Raw genomic sequence first — 15,652 nt, 5'->3', positions numbered from 1 at the left:
TGTAGTGTGGGATCATTTTGAGCTGGCAGATGATCCCAGGTTTGCCATCTTCTAGCACTGCCGAAGGCACATGAGTTGTGCAAAAGACGTGAGACACTTCTCCACCATGGCCATGCTGCTGCATCTGAGGAGGCACCACCCCCTTGCCCTTCTTCCGGCTGCTAAGCCTGGCACCAGTGCAAATGTACCAAAAGGGAAGTCCCCTGCTTGCTCAGAAGTTCCCTTATCCCCACAGCAGAGCCAGGCCACCCTGGACCAGCGGGGGAAAGGTGGACAGAAAGCGGGGCGCATTCCCAAGGCACGTGAGATCACCCAGAGCATTGGGGAGATGCTTGCTCTGGATAGCCAGCCCTTCTCCCTAGCTGAGTGACCAGGGTTCAGGTGGTTCATAGCACTTCTGGCCCCATTTTACAAAGTGCCCATATGTACCACCTTTAGCAGGGCGGGGTGCCCTCCCTGTATCAGGCATGCAGGGAGTACTTGAGGGAGGAGCTGCACAAGGCAGGGCTGCAGGTAGTCTTATACCTCACCTCCATCATCTGGAGCAGTTGGGATGGTGATAATGCCTACCTCTCCCTCATGGGCCACTGGTGAAATCAGTCAGGCTGTCAGTGGGCTCTACTGCAAGCCAAGGTGCTGGATGATTTCCACAGGGCAAGGGAGATCATGGGGGCCATGAACCACATGGTGAAGGGGTGGCTCATTGGGCAGGCTGAGCTCACCTGTGGGTTCATGGTCATTGACAAGGGGGCCAATATGGTGAAGGCTGTTTGTGATGCCAACTTTGTTGGCACCCACTGTGTGGCACACAGGCTGCACCTAACAGTGAGGGATGCCTTGGAGGGGGACATGGTTGCCAGTGATGGTGCCAACACCAGTACTGCTACAACCTAGATGATTTTGAAATGGAGGAAGGTGGCAAGCTACTTCCAGCACAGCATCAAGGGGGGCAAGATACTGTGGGAGAAACAGGCAGAGCTCAGCATCCCGCAGCACAGAATCATACAGGATGTGGAGACTCGGTGGAACTCCACATACCTGATGCTTGAGAGGCTGGTGGAGCAACAGAAGGCCATCCATGAGATAGCCTTGCTTGGGGAGATAGGGATCAGCAGCCTCCTGAACAGAGCTGAGTGGGGTACCATCTCCCAGATCTTGGTGGTCCTCAAGACCTTCCTTGAGGCCACCCCAACCCTTAGCACTGGTGATGCCCTCCTCAGCCAGGTGATTCCCATAGTGAAGGAAATGGAGAACCAAATGGAGAAGTTCCGGGGATCAATGTTCCTGGCTGGGGCATGCTGCTGCCACCAGATGCGCAGGAACTGGTGAAACGCCTGAAGAAGGGCATCAGGATCCCTTGCGGTCCAGTATGGTCCACATGATGGCAGGCATGTGCAACCTGAGGGTGAAGGGGAGCATGTGCACTGGCAGCCCCCAAACCCTTAATCCCTGGAAGCAGGTGCTGGTGAAGAAATTTTTTTTTTTGCGGGGGGGGGGGGGCAAAGTGCAGAGGCAAGGGGATGAGGAAGAGGGAGTTCCACTTTTCCATTGCAGGACTCCCAGCACCAGCACCGGTGCCAGCACCAGCACCAGCACCAGCCAGTCTCCTCCATGCCAGCCACTGCCAATGTGGGCCATGGGCATGGCTTCAATGTGTTACCAAATTTGCCCATTACTTTGGGGTGTGCTCATTTATTAGGGATAGTTTCTAGGGTCTTGGTGATTCTGTCAATGTGCTGCTTGTGTTACTATACGGAGCTGTATCTCTCCCTTCTGCAAGCCCTCACCCCCAATGGGGCTATCTTGCAGGACTCAATCTCAATGGGACTGGGTTCCTCCAGTCACCAAATCAGTCATACACACAAACGCACACAAATTAACGTGACACGCCTGACCTGGCCGGGCTGATCAGCATGGACAGGCTAACACCCTCATATGCCAAGAATCAGTTCATCAGAGCAACAATAAACTGCAGTCAGACACAAGCACACGGGGAAACAGAATCCCTCTGAATCCAGCTGGGTGTCCAGCTGACACCCTCATGGGCCAGCATTCAGTTCATAAGGGCACGTCTGAGTCAAACTGGGTCAATCAGCCTGTACAAGCTGATCCCCTTATGTATTTCAAACTCAGCACGTCCCAATCTTTGGCCTCTTGATGAGCAGACCCCACAATATTTTTGGGCTTCACAGGGATCTTTAGCTTAGGTAAAAGAAGTGTTGCTGCAGAGCACGGGAGGAAAAAGAAGCAGAGAAGGAAAAATATACCCAATTACTACCAGTTTGACTATAAAAGTTATTTATTGCTAAGCATATGAAATATATAATGGTACTAATAGTAATAGACATGCAAAAGAAAAACAAACACAAACAATGACAATACTACCCTGGTTTCACTAAGTATTTGGGGTAACTTAGCTCAAGCTTAACTGATACAGTTCAGGTTCAGAAGTTTATGCCTAGAGAGAAGAGAGAGAGCGAGCGAGCGTTGGGATCTCACCTAGTCCAAGGTACTCAGGCTGCAAAGCTGACAGGCACAGTTCATAGCACAATCCTTGAAGAGAGAGACGATCTGTTCTTCCAGCGTCCCAACAACGACAGGGAATGGTGTCAGCACAGGAGTTTTTTTCTTCTTTCTTCTTCTCCTTCTTTCCTCCTGCTTCTTCTTCTTCTTCTTCTTGAAGCACACACACTTTTTACAGATTTTTATACCCTCAGTTCAGCTGTTTCAAAGCACCCTCAGTAGTGTAAATCATTGTCTTTTCTATTGACAAGGGGTTATCTGGTTTGGACCATCTCAGGAAACTGATTGATAATCAGGAAACACTTAAGATTAGGGAGTAACCCAAATACTTGGGAGCCAGCTTGAGATTCCTATGGATGGCAGATATACTGATGGGATATCTCATGGTTTCTTCAGGAACAATAGATAGCTTGCAGCATCAGGATTTGGGATTTTTACTTGTTGTGCACAAGCCTCAGATTAGCATGACTTTTCCAGATTTTACTATAGTCTTTTAACAGACTTAAAACAATTATTGGGGTGCTCATAACCTTTTGTGGAGAGGACTCCCACCAGTCGTCTCGGGAAAGGTATGACAACACATGTGATTAGGGCTCCAGCAGGCTGGATGCTGTGATGAACCCTTAACCATTGTTCAAATGTTGCCCATACCCCCTCTGACTCGGTCTCTTGCCTCAGCATTCCCTAACCCGGCAACCGAGTTTTAGTCAATCAAGTTTAAATAGGCCTCCCATAGTGGGACCGGGGAATGTACGGCCCGAGATGCCTATTAAACTTAGAGGTGTGTGTGTGTGTCTGGGGGGGGAAAAGTCCTTAGCAAATCCAGATTAGAACTGGTCTAATAAATGCTGAGCTGGGTATGTGTGAACATGGGTTGATTAACATTTGAAGCACAGATTCCCCATCGTGCAGTGCTCCCCTGCTTCTCTGGTCCCAGAATTCACTGCAGTCTCTGCTTCAAGCTTTCTGTTCTCCATCTCTCATGTAAATGAATGGTCGTCTGGTTCCATCTCAGATGTAAATGAGACCTAGGGCAGTTGGTTCACTCTTGTCACCCTTATCTTGGGTGTCTTAGGTGCGTCTCTCACTGCATCTTAATCAGTTTCATTTAGGTAGAGAAGGGGAGGGAGGGAGGAGGGGGGTGAGTCCTTTGTGAGTCAGACAGACTGTATCCTGTGCCAGGGTTGCCCAAGAATACAGAGCTGAGGCGTAACAAATGCTGGGGTCCAAATGTACCAGACCCCAGCCTCAGGCAGGTAGCACTGAGGCTTCAGTGGCTACCTATCTCACCGAGGATGTGGAGCCACTGGAATGTGACCCCTTGGCCTACTGGGCAAGCCACAGACAGATGTGGCAGGATCTGGCCATGGTTGCCCGGCAACACCTCTCCTGTCCACCAACTAGTGTTCCAAATTAGAGGGTGTTCAGCATTGCTGAGGAAGTTGTGACACCACACTTGCTTGTATCCTACATTGGTGGAGCAGCTGGTGTTCCTAAAGGAGAACCTCCTGCTTCTGGGATTCCCCAAGCTCCACCTGCAGATGGACTGAGTGCCACCCTCCTCACTCCGTCTTCACCAATTTGCTTTTTTGAGGTTTTTAAAAGCCAAGTAATGCCCTGCTCCCAGCTGGAGGGGGCACTAACTGCATCACCAGCCAGCAGGGGAAGAACATGTCCCTGCTGAGCTCATTCCCCTGTGAGGATGAAATTGGAGGTATGAGATTGGGGCTACGGGGAAGGAGTAGTCCCCAGGTCCTGGACATGACCACTAAAACTGCACCCTGCCAGGGTAGGGAGGCCTGGTGGGACTGCTGGCAGTGCAACAGCCCTGTAAATGCCAGGACCAATGCTCCCCTAGTGAAAGGCAGGAAGGAGGCACCATAACCTCCAGCTAATGCATGCACGCACACAGTCCTAGCTGGGGAATGACCAGACTTGTCATGTCTTTGACAGGCCTGATGCTTGCTGGTTGCAGTGCAGTTCTGAGGCTCCCAGTGAACTCAGCTTAGCTGCCCGGGACACAGCTTTAGGGTTGAAAGCCCATTTGTCAGGCTGAGGAAGTACCTGCAGTTGGTCCTGGATGGAAGTAATAGTAAATAAGACAGAGGCTGGCCTGGCATGCAGTGCAGGAAAGAAAGCCAGTCAATGGAAATGGAGGTGTTAGGGGGTGGGGGACAGACTAGGGTGGGGGGTAGGGAGGAAAGGGGGATTTAGCAGCACAGGTAAAAGTGCAGAGGTGCCTGGGGTGTCAGATGTCTGGCCTGTTGCAGTGTGCGAGAACTCCACTGTGTATATTGAGTCCATGAGCCTATGAACTGCACTTCATCAGCTACCTAGGTAGTAGGTACAGTAACTCATGGACTCAATATACACAATGGAGTTCTGGCACACTGCAACTGGCCAGACATCTGACACCCCAGGCACCTCTGCACTTTTATCTGCGCTGCTACATCCCCCTTTCCCCCCTACCCCCCACCCCAGCCTGTCCCTCACCCCCTGACACCTCCATTTCCAGTTTTACTGACTGTCTTTCTTTCCTGCACTGCATGCCAGGCCAGCCTCTGGCTTCTTTAGTATTCCTTCCATCCATGACTAACTGCACGCACTTCCTCAGACTGACAAAGGGGTTTTCAACCCTAAAGCTTCCAAAGATACATTTTTTTAAGTACTCCTTTTTCTTCATAATACACACATAGACATAAAAACACAAGATAAGTCATCGCACACCATGAATAACATCATATGTCCAACACAACACAACATCTTTACTTCTTGCTGTCAATTCTTCTATAAAACGACAGGCTCTGTGACAGTTCCGTGTGGGTACCTTTGATGCTGCTGCTGATGCCACTGGTGTTGAGCCAGCTAAGTTATTGTACCTGTTGTTACATAAAGCGGAGGACCGGGCATAAGGCTGTAGGGGAGGAGGAGGCCTGGGTGGGGCACACTGCCATGTTGTGCAGAGGCCCCAGTGCCAGGAAGGTTACACCTTAGCTCACACACAGTGTCGTCCACCTACATCATGAGTTTTGCCTGTCAGCAGCTTGGGGTGCAGGGCCCCAAACGACAGACTCCCACAGCGAGACACACACAGCTGGCAGGGCCCAGCACTCACTCAGGCCTGCTCTAGGACACACACAGCTGGCAGGCATTGTGGCCTTGGTAAGAGCCACCAGCCCTGCAGTTTTCAGCCTACTGCACCTTAACACACACAGGATCATTTGTGTCATGAGTTTTGCCTGTCAGCAGCTTGGGGTGCAGTTCCCCCCCAGCCCCTGCACCGATCTTCTTGAAACTTGTCAGGCATTGTGGCCTCAGTAAGAGCCATCAGCCCTGCAGTTGTCAGCCCCCTGTGTTGTAACACATAGACGTGACAGGAGCTTTGCTTTCAAGCATTTGGGGGTGCAGTTCCCCCACAACCCCTACACTGATCTTCTTGAATCATGGCAGAATTTGTGGCCTCAGTAAGAGCTACCAGCCCTGCAGTTTTCAGCCATGACACAGCCGTGACATGAGTTTTGGTTTTAAGAATTGGGGGTACAGTTTCCCCCAAACCCCTGCACCAATCTTCTTGAAACTTGGCAGACTTCATGCTCTTAGTAGAGGATACCATCTCTACATGTTTCATCTAAATCAGACAAGAGACACCAAACTTATAGATCTCCCACTGATTCCCCATTATATCCTATGACCGGGTCTCCGAGGCGGCTCTGAAGCTTCGGAGCTGCTTCGGCCAGATCGAGGTGGAAACCTGGTCTGGAGCTCTGGATTGTATTGCAGCCATCCAAAGTGGCTGGATCTGAAGCCAGATTGGATCACTGCCAACTCGCACAGCCCTACTGCCAGGATCTCCACCAGTCTACACATCGGCTTCCAAGACTTAAAGAACATCAAGATGTGGCAGAAGAGAAAAGAACAGCATGGATTGGTGGTGGCAGTGCTGTCCAGTGCCCCAATGGCATGTGCTGGTAAGACATTGGGTAGGTGTGGGCAGCGACCACACTGCACCTACTCCCAACACAAACTTAAATGAAAAAAATTCCAATCCATTTCCACCCTACTAAAACAAAAGGCTGTTATGGTAGTTTATAGCAGAACTGCATATACATATTTACACAAAAAGGTTAGATGGTATTTAATACTTCTTATTTGTAAGAATCTGTACAAACATTAAGCAACTGTTGCTCACAAAACTTTAGTGGGATATGAAGGAGTAGATGCAGAGATTTGTAGGATAATTTTTCACTGGTGGTGGAAATCACAATTAAATTGCAATTCAATTATGAACATTCCTATAGTTTTCAAATCAGTCAAAAAATATACCTTGCTCTAGATGCCTGAACACTTCAAAACTGGTAAGCCTACAGATTTTTCATTCTTATGTTGTTCATACACCAAAGAACTCAGCAGTAGGCCAGGTGAGATCTGGGCAGGTGACACGTGTAATCAAAAGAGTGACACTAAGATTAAGGAAACATAATATATCATATGCTTACACTGATTAGGTCAAAAAGGACAATTCATCACATTGCTCATATTTTCCTTGTTCAGAAGAACTATTCAAATTACATGGCAGAAAAAGAATACTAGATACTGCAGTGAACTTTTAGCCTAAATTAATACATTTTGATGAAGTATGCAAGATAAAGTCATAAAATATTTCTGATTACTAACACAATGAAAAAGCTTTAAAAAATCCAGCATATCAACAGAATTATTTTCCTGCTGAACTACTAAAATATTTGTTTTATTTACTCTTGAAAATGGTGGGGGGCAGGATTGGTAGTATAAGCTGAATTAATCAGTCATATTTAAAATTGTTTCCTACATGTTGGCATCAGTTAATTTAGTTTATTGGTGTTCATTGCTGAGCCACTGAGGCAAATTAAATGGGAGGAGCAAATTTATTTTCTTTGTCTCTAAAGAAGAGTTTGTTCTACTCTCCTACTGACCCTATAATCACTCTGTCACAATTACCCTTGGGACTAAGGACTAAGTGGACACAGGTTTTTCTGTTTCTGTTTTTTTAATGTAGGCCCAAACAATTCTGTGTTCCTGGATCTGGCTGTGTAGTCTGGCTTCTCCGTGTGTTCTGGCACAGGGCTAAATTCCCAAGATATAGCTTTATTGCCAGAAATAAAGCTATACAGGTTCAAAAGCAGCAAAACCAGACAAAAATTCTTAAGCAATCACACACTGAGCATGAGTCACAGTAATTCCTCCTATACTACTCACTGTATTAAATCACTGTAGTTTAAGAGGATACTGGACAAGCACCTGGATGTGGTCATTTGACTCCAGTGTTCTTTTCTGCCCAGGGCAGAGGGTCAGACTCAATCTATTGAGGTCTCTTTTGACCCTAACAATGATGAAACTATGTGACTTATCCAATCCTAAATCACAGAAGCTAGCAGCAGGTTTACAAGCTGACCAGTAAGATAGACTGTAGTCCAGCCTGATCTATGGACAGTATTAATCTACCAGAGTTGTGGAGGCTTTGAGAACTATCCCCACATTGCCAACATTTAAAAAAAGAATGATGTCATTCAATCTCAGATGGACAAACATTGTAAAGTCACACTTCTGCTTTCTTCTTCAGGCTTTTAGTTAAAATATTTAGATAATTTAGAGAGGAAAAAGTTTCAGTTTACAGTGAATTTTCATGGCCATGTTATAAAACACTGAAATTAGGAGTTTATAATGGAAACGCTGACACAACTTTAACTAAAGCAGCGTGAACAGCTTCACTATAATAAATCAGTCACTTGTCTTGTAAGTCTGTCACATGTTCTATAAATCAGAAACCTGGAATGCAAATCTTATATTTAAAAGCACTTGTTCATAAATCACCCATATACATCAACACTAGGAAAAATATTTTGGCAATAAATCACATTTTGCAAAAATAGTCTCCCATGTTACTTCAATGTGTTACTTAAAATTATTTAAGTCCTATTTCAGAGGCTCAATAAGTGAATCTTCTGAATGTGACTTCCTTAATGTATCCCATTTCAGCTTGGAACAATGAATATGCCTGAATTTAAAAAAGTAAAAGGCAGTTCTGAATGTTCAGGATAACTTTCTGATAGCCCAGTTTCCTGTTTGTGGTGGAACACCACATGACATGGACTGCAGCAGGCTGGACCAGAACCAGCAGGGAAGGTAGCTGGGAGATACCTTGAGGATCATTTGTTTAGGAGGGAAGGTGTGTGGCAAAGCACCAATGGAGTGCTCACCACTCTGGGGCAGTAACAAGCTCTGTGTGAGCTTGGTGATGGAACAGCAGGAAAAACCCTCCCAAGGAACCATTTTAAGGGGGAAAGTGGGTGTCAGAACACTCAGGGTACTCTGTCACTAAGAACTGGGCCAGGCAGCAGACAGGTACAGCTCAGACCTGATAAGCAGCCATCTTAAGCTTCAGGCCAGCAGGGTTAGAGGCAGCACTTGCTGCCTGGCACTGAGGGAACCAACATCTTCCAGAGGAGCTGCTGCTCTGAGAACAACTAGGAGGTAAAGGCAAAAGCTTATGGTGATGGCTAAAAGGCTCCTGGTCCTGGGAATGATGTGAAACTGCACCCTGCTGGGGAAGGGTGGCCTGGTGGGACTCCTAGTGGCATGAGAACCCCCAGGAAATGCCAGGCCAGTTACCTCCCTGGTAAAAGGCAAGGTATGGCACCTTAACCCCAGCACCTACCTTTATCATTGGAGGTAGTAGAGGGCCATACCCTAGTGTGGCACCTGAGCTCGTGTGGGGTGTAAGACCCCAGAGAATGGATAGTGGGGCCAGGCATATCAATGAGTGGCACCTGAGCCTGTGGGGGGTGTTCAACCCCAGGCCCCAGCATAGGGGGCAGAGTATGTGTTTTGGTGCAGGTGGAGAGCGGGGTGCAGAGGGTCACCTAATGGCCTGCACCTGATTGACAGTTGGGAGGTCCTGGAGAGAAGGGTGAGTGGAGAGAGGTAGTAGTGAGGCTCTGCAAACATGGGGGCCTGAAATGAGGTCCCGTGAGGAAGGGGCATAAGGTGGACCCCAGTGAGCAGGGGGGTTAAGGGTAGGTACTGCTAACATGGGGGCTGAGTTAGGTCCAGGTAAGCCTTCGGATGCCTGAGGGCACAGGTGAGCCAGAGGCTGATTGGATGTGGCAGCTGAGAAGAGCCACAAGTAAACAATGGGGAAAGTAAGGAGCCCTTGATTGAGAGCAGCTGGGTGAGGGACCTGGTGAGAGACCAAAGGCAGAGTCAGACCAGTGTTTGGCAAGCCACCCAGTGCTCACTCAGATGAGGGAAGTGGGAGATGCCTAAGAGGCTTGCTGCCCAGGGAGTACAGGGAAACAAGCCTGAGGACCCTCCGGGTGAAGACAGGGTGAGTGTGGCCCCAGGGAAAAGGAGGGGTGGTAAGAGTGTGGCCCTGCAAAGGTCAGTATGAGACAGACCATGTGAGAGGTGGTGGAGTGAGAGAGGCCTCAGTGAGATGGAGGCGATATGAGGGTGGCCTGTAATAGGGCAGAACACGAAAGGCTTACCAGTGTCCTGGGCTGGGCTCAGACTCAGGTCAGAGCATAGCGAAGCTGTTAGAAACAACAGCAAGACTTCGAATGCAAGAGGAGGTTGGAGCTGCATACATAGGCCCAAGAGAATGGGGCATTCAATGGACAACCTTCTACCTAAATAAGACCATAATTAGATAGTAACAAGGCATGGCAGATGAAATAGGTGGGTGGCATGCCCAGAGGCAGTGGGAGACCAGCACTGTAGGTGACTGGGGATGTCCCACATTTGCTACACTGTTGGGTATCACTCAAGAACTTAGAAATTGTGTTTGAGATCTGAGTGCTCCTGTGCTAGGGGATGTACACATATATTAAGGTTATTCATAGATTCATAGATTCATAGATGTTAGGGTTGGAAGGGACCTCAATAGATCATCCAGTCTGACCCCCTGCATAGGCAGGAAAGAGTGCTGGGTCTAGATGACACCAGCTAGATGCATATCCAACCTCCTCTTGAAAACCCCCAGGGTAGGGGAGAGCACCACCTCCCTTGGGAGCCCATTCCAAACCTTGGCCACTCTAACTGTGAAGAAGTTCTTCCTAATGTCCAGTCTAAATCTGCTCTCTGCTAGCTTGTGGCCATTATTTCTTGTAACCCCCGGGGGTGCCTTGGTGAATAAAACCTCACCAATTCCCTTCTGTGCCCCCGTGATGAACTTATAGGCAGCCACAAGGTCGCTTCTTGACCTTCTCTTGTGGAGGCTGAAAAGGTCCAGGTTCTCTAGTCTCTCCTCGTAGGGCTTGGTCTGCAAGCCCTTAACCATACGAGTGGCCCTTCTCTGGACCCTCTCCAGGTTATCCGCATCCCTCTTTAAGTGCGGTGCCCAGAATTGCACGCAGTACTCCAACTGCGGTTTGACCAGCGCCCGATAGAGGGGAAGTATCACCTCTTTGGATCTATTCGTCATGCATCTGCGGATGCATGATAAAGTGTCATTAGCTTTTCTGATGGCTTCATCACACTGCCAACTCATGTTCATCTTGGATTCCACTAGGACTCCAAGATCCCTTTCCACTTCCGTGCCACCCAACAGGTCATTTCCTAGGCAGTATGCATGCTGGACATTTTTCCTCCCTAGGTGCAGCACTTTGCATTTCTCCTTGTTGAATTGCATTGTGTTGTTATCTTTGAGCTTCATTGAATGGCATGAAGATATTTACTTTTATCCTTTATCTAGATAGCTTGGGTAGCTAGCTACCATAGCATAGGCAACACATGCTCCCCAGAACATTCAGTGACTGAAGCAGATGCTACCACAGATAAACTGCTCTTGAAACTACTAATTTAAAATAACCCTGGGTATCTCTGTGAGTCTTGTAATGAAACATCTGACTGCAGCATTGACATTCTAATGAACAGTCCCTACTCCAAAATTTTACAGGTGTGACAGATGTGGATGTATATGACACAGGTTGAGAAGGAATAGAGGCACAGAGAAGTAAAGTGATAATCCAAGGCCACCAAGCAGGCAAAAGGCTGATTTCCAAGTCTTATCCATATCCACTAGATCAGTGGCGCACAAATTCTTGACCCCATGGGACAACTGAGTGGCATAGGGCCAGTCCATGGGCGAAATTAGAACCCTGTACCCCAGGACTGGTCCCACATATCCAGATTCAGCTCAATATGCAGGGATCAGGGTCCCAGAACCCCATGCTACCTCTGTCCATTCCTGCATGCTGGGCCACACACTGCCATACTTGTCAGAGCCCCTCCCAGCACCACCCGCCCTGAGTGCAGCATGGTCCAGCCCCCATCAGGAAGAGCCTGGCACAGCCCCAGCCTCAGACCACAGTGACAGCATGTCCTGTCCCACACAGATCCTGGGTCACATGCCCCTCATGCCCTCCAGGGGCACGTGCAATGGCAGGAGTTGCCATCTGCCCCCAACCCCCTGGAGAAGCTGTGGCTCCATCCCATGCCCTGCCCCAGGTGTACAGGGCCTGCCCCAGTCCCACTCCCTACCCCCCCCCACCACTGCATGGCCTTTTTCCCTCCCCCTTTCCCCAGAGACTTACCTGCTGGGGGAGCATGTGCATGTGTGCACTCAGGCCCACTCCCCACAATTTTTTTCTCCCTCCACCTATGTCTGCAGTTGTTTTGGTCTCTCCTGGATAGGATAGAAGCCAGTATGCAAGAATGCAGGACACTGAAAATGCAAGTTCCTGACAGTGAGGGTCAGAGGGGGTGAGAGAGAATGGGTGAGAGAGGTGTGTGTGTTGGGGGAGGGAGTGGAGTTTTCACTTTTGAAAGATCCACCTGGATACTGCATGAAGAATATCTGCAGAACAGAAGAAAAATCCCCACAAGTTGCATACCACTGGTTATGATGTATCATCCCTCCCTAGAACATATATGGAAAATTCTCAAACAGTTGCAACCCATACTAGAAGGAGACCCAGTTTTCAAAGAGATCTTCCCAGAACCACCCATTCTAGCTTTTAAATGAGTACCAAACCTTGCCAGTCTCATTACTAGAAGCAAATTTCCTGTGGCCCAAAACACACGGAATGGATTCAGATCATGCCATGAGAACAAATGTAAAACCTGCCAATGTATCTCCACCACACCCACAGTAATTACATCCCACAACAGAAGCATTGCCCTTCCTGGATCTTATTCCTGCACCTACAGAAAAGTAATATACTTCACCCTGTGTACTAACTGCCTTGGTGGAAAATATGTAGGAGAAACCAAACAACAGCTGTGTATCAGAATGAATGCACACTGAAAATCTATCAAAGACAGAAATACTAGGGCTGTGCAAAGCTTTGGATCACAATTCAGATTTGTAGATGATTCAGAAGCTGAATCTATGAATCCCAATTGAATTATTAGAAGCTTTAAATTTTCAGAAACAATTCAGAGCTTTTGAATTGATTCAGAAAAGATTCAGGAAATATTCGGCGATACAGATTCAGCCATAGGGTATAATGGGGAATCAATGAAATATCTATAACTTTGTGGTTTTTTGGCTGATTCAGATGACACATACAAGGATGGTATCTTCTGCTGAGGTCATGAAATTTGCCAAATTTCAAGGTGATAGGTGCAGGTGTTTCTGGGAAACTGCATCTCAAACTGCTGATAAGCAAAACTTATGTTGTGTATGTGTTAAGCCACAGTGGGATGAAAACTGCAGGGGTGGCAGCTCTTGTTGATGCCACAAAGCCTGCCAAGTTTCAAAGAGAGGTTTCTGGGAAACTGCACCTCAAACTGCTGACAAGCAAAACTCATGACATAGGTGACACTACGTGTGTGTTAAGGCACAGGGGGATGAAAACTGCAGGCCTTCTAGGACCTGCTGCAGCCACAAAGCCTACCATCTGTCAAAGAGAGAGGTTCAGGAGGAGTCTGGGTTCTGGGGCCCTGCACCTTTTGCCACATAACTCATGACAAGGGTGCTTGTGGGACTGTGTGTGTGTTCAGGTGTGCCCTTCCTGACGCTGGGGCCTCTGCATAACATAGAAGTGTGCCCCTGTGAGTCCTCCTCCTCCCCTACAACCTCATACCAGTCCACCACTGTAAACTACAGCAGGTCAAAATAACTTAGCTCGCTCAACACAAATAGCACCAGCAGCATCAAAGGTACCCAGACAGAACTGTCACAGAGCCTTTCTTTGTATAAAGCAATTGACAGCAAGAAGTAAAGATGTTGTGTTGGATATATATTACTCATAGTGTGGGTGATGGCTTATCTTGTGTTTTTATGTTTATATGTTTATTATGAAAAACATGAAATAGTTGGAAAAAATATATCTTAGGAAGCTTTTGGGTTAAAAACCCCTTTGTCAGGCTGAGGAAGTATGTGCAGTTGTTGTGTCTCCTTATCCAGGTGGCTGTAGCAAGGAAGGGGAACCACTACCTTTTGCAATAACTTCATGCACTTCTGGAGACCCGACGGGACCCCTTCCACAGTGACTTAGAACAGGCTTCATAGGCAAAGGTAGGATTAGCATTTAAAAATGGTTCATTTCCCACTTCATTTTTTTGCCTTTCTCTGATTCTTTGTAAAGGGATTGATACTAGGACCTGCCAGAGAGACCTGGGTTCTATTTTCCAGTCTGCCAAAGATGGGCTTGTGAAAGAAGTCCTGTAAATGGGAGGGCTATTTCTATTTTACTTCTAGGAAAAGGGGCCTAAGGCCTTTTTAAATAATAAGCACAGAGAATTTTTGACGTCAGATGAAAAAAAGAAAACAGAAAACCAGGTTCATTTTAATGTTTGTAGAGGTGTGAGGGGAAGGAACAGGGTAATAAAATGGGACTGTTGGGTATGCACAGTGAATATAGAAACATAAGGAGTCACAATGACAAAACAGATAATACATTAAATGGAACAGTATTCATTTTGGAGCTGACATGGAATGAGATTTTATATAACATCATTGCTAACTCCACAGTTAAAGTTTGGCAAGGTTATAAGCAATTGAAAATGGAGCTATAAAGGGAAGTGGTAGCTAGCTTCAATAGAGAAGTTGCTAACAAACACCTCCAATAATTATGAAGTCTTTGTATTTGCCATAATAATGGTGGATTCTCAAATGGTCTAGACTTTCAGATCAATAGCCTATAGGACAAGGAATCTGATATTTTAAAGATTACTCAATTTGCCCAATCTGTATAAATATTTGAATAACAAGGGATGATGTGCTGAACAATTTTACACATGCAGATGTTGATGATGCTAAGCTTACTTCTATGTCTCACTACTGAGATCCTATACACATGTGAGTATCCAAATTTTAGTCTGCTCCCTTCACAAAAGACAGATTATGACACCTTTCTACCCTGACCAAAAAACTGATGAGTAAAACAATTTAACAACTGTCTTGGTATCTTAATTCTGCATTCAATTTTGGGCGCCACACTTCAAGAGAGATGTGGATAACCTGGAGAGGGTCCAGAGAAGGGCCACTCGTATGGTTAAGGGCTTGCAGGCCAAGCCCTATGAGGAGAGACTGGGGCACCTGGACCTCTTCAGCCTCCGCAAGAGAAGGTTGAGAGGTGACCTTGTGGCTGCCTATAAGTTCATCACGGGGGCACAGAAGGGAATTGGTGAGGTTTTATTCACCAAGGCACCCCCAGGGGTTACAAGAAATAATGGCCACAAACTGGCAGAGAGCAGATTTAGACTAGACATTAGGAAGAACTTCTTCACAGTTCGAGTGGCCAAGGTCTGGAACGGGCTCCCAAGGGAGGTGGTGCTCTCCCCTACCCTGGGGGTCTTCAAGAGGAGGTTAGATAGGCATCTAGCTGGTGTCATCTACACCCAGCACTCTTTCCTGCCTATGCAGGGGGTCGGACTCGATGATCTATTGAGGTCCCTTCCAACTCTAGAATCTATGAATCTATGAATCTATAATTCATGGTACAGTGTTGATTTTATAAACTTTATTAGTATCTTAATTAATGGTTCAGTCTGGATTCCATAAATAAATAGTTGGCTAGGAATAAGGACAAAAAAGAGATAAGGTTTGTACTGGGCATGTACACAAGTTCAGGTAGCCTATCAGGAAGGTGCTTTACACAAAGCCCATGAGTTAGAGTGTAATTGAAACCAACAGGGGTTTGCTTGT

This window comes from Alligator mississippiensis, chromosome 8 (genome assembly GCF_030867095.1).
Source record: "Alligator mississippiensis isolate rAllMis1 chromosome 8, rAllMis1, whole genome shotgun sequence".
Lineage (NCBI taxonomy): Eukaryota > Metazoa > Chordata > Crocodylia > Alligatoridae > Alligator > Alligator mississippiensis.
The sequence above is the reverse complement of the archived record's forward strand: the minus strand, read 5'-3'. Positions refer to the sequence as shown.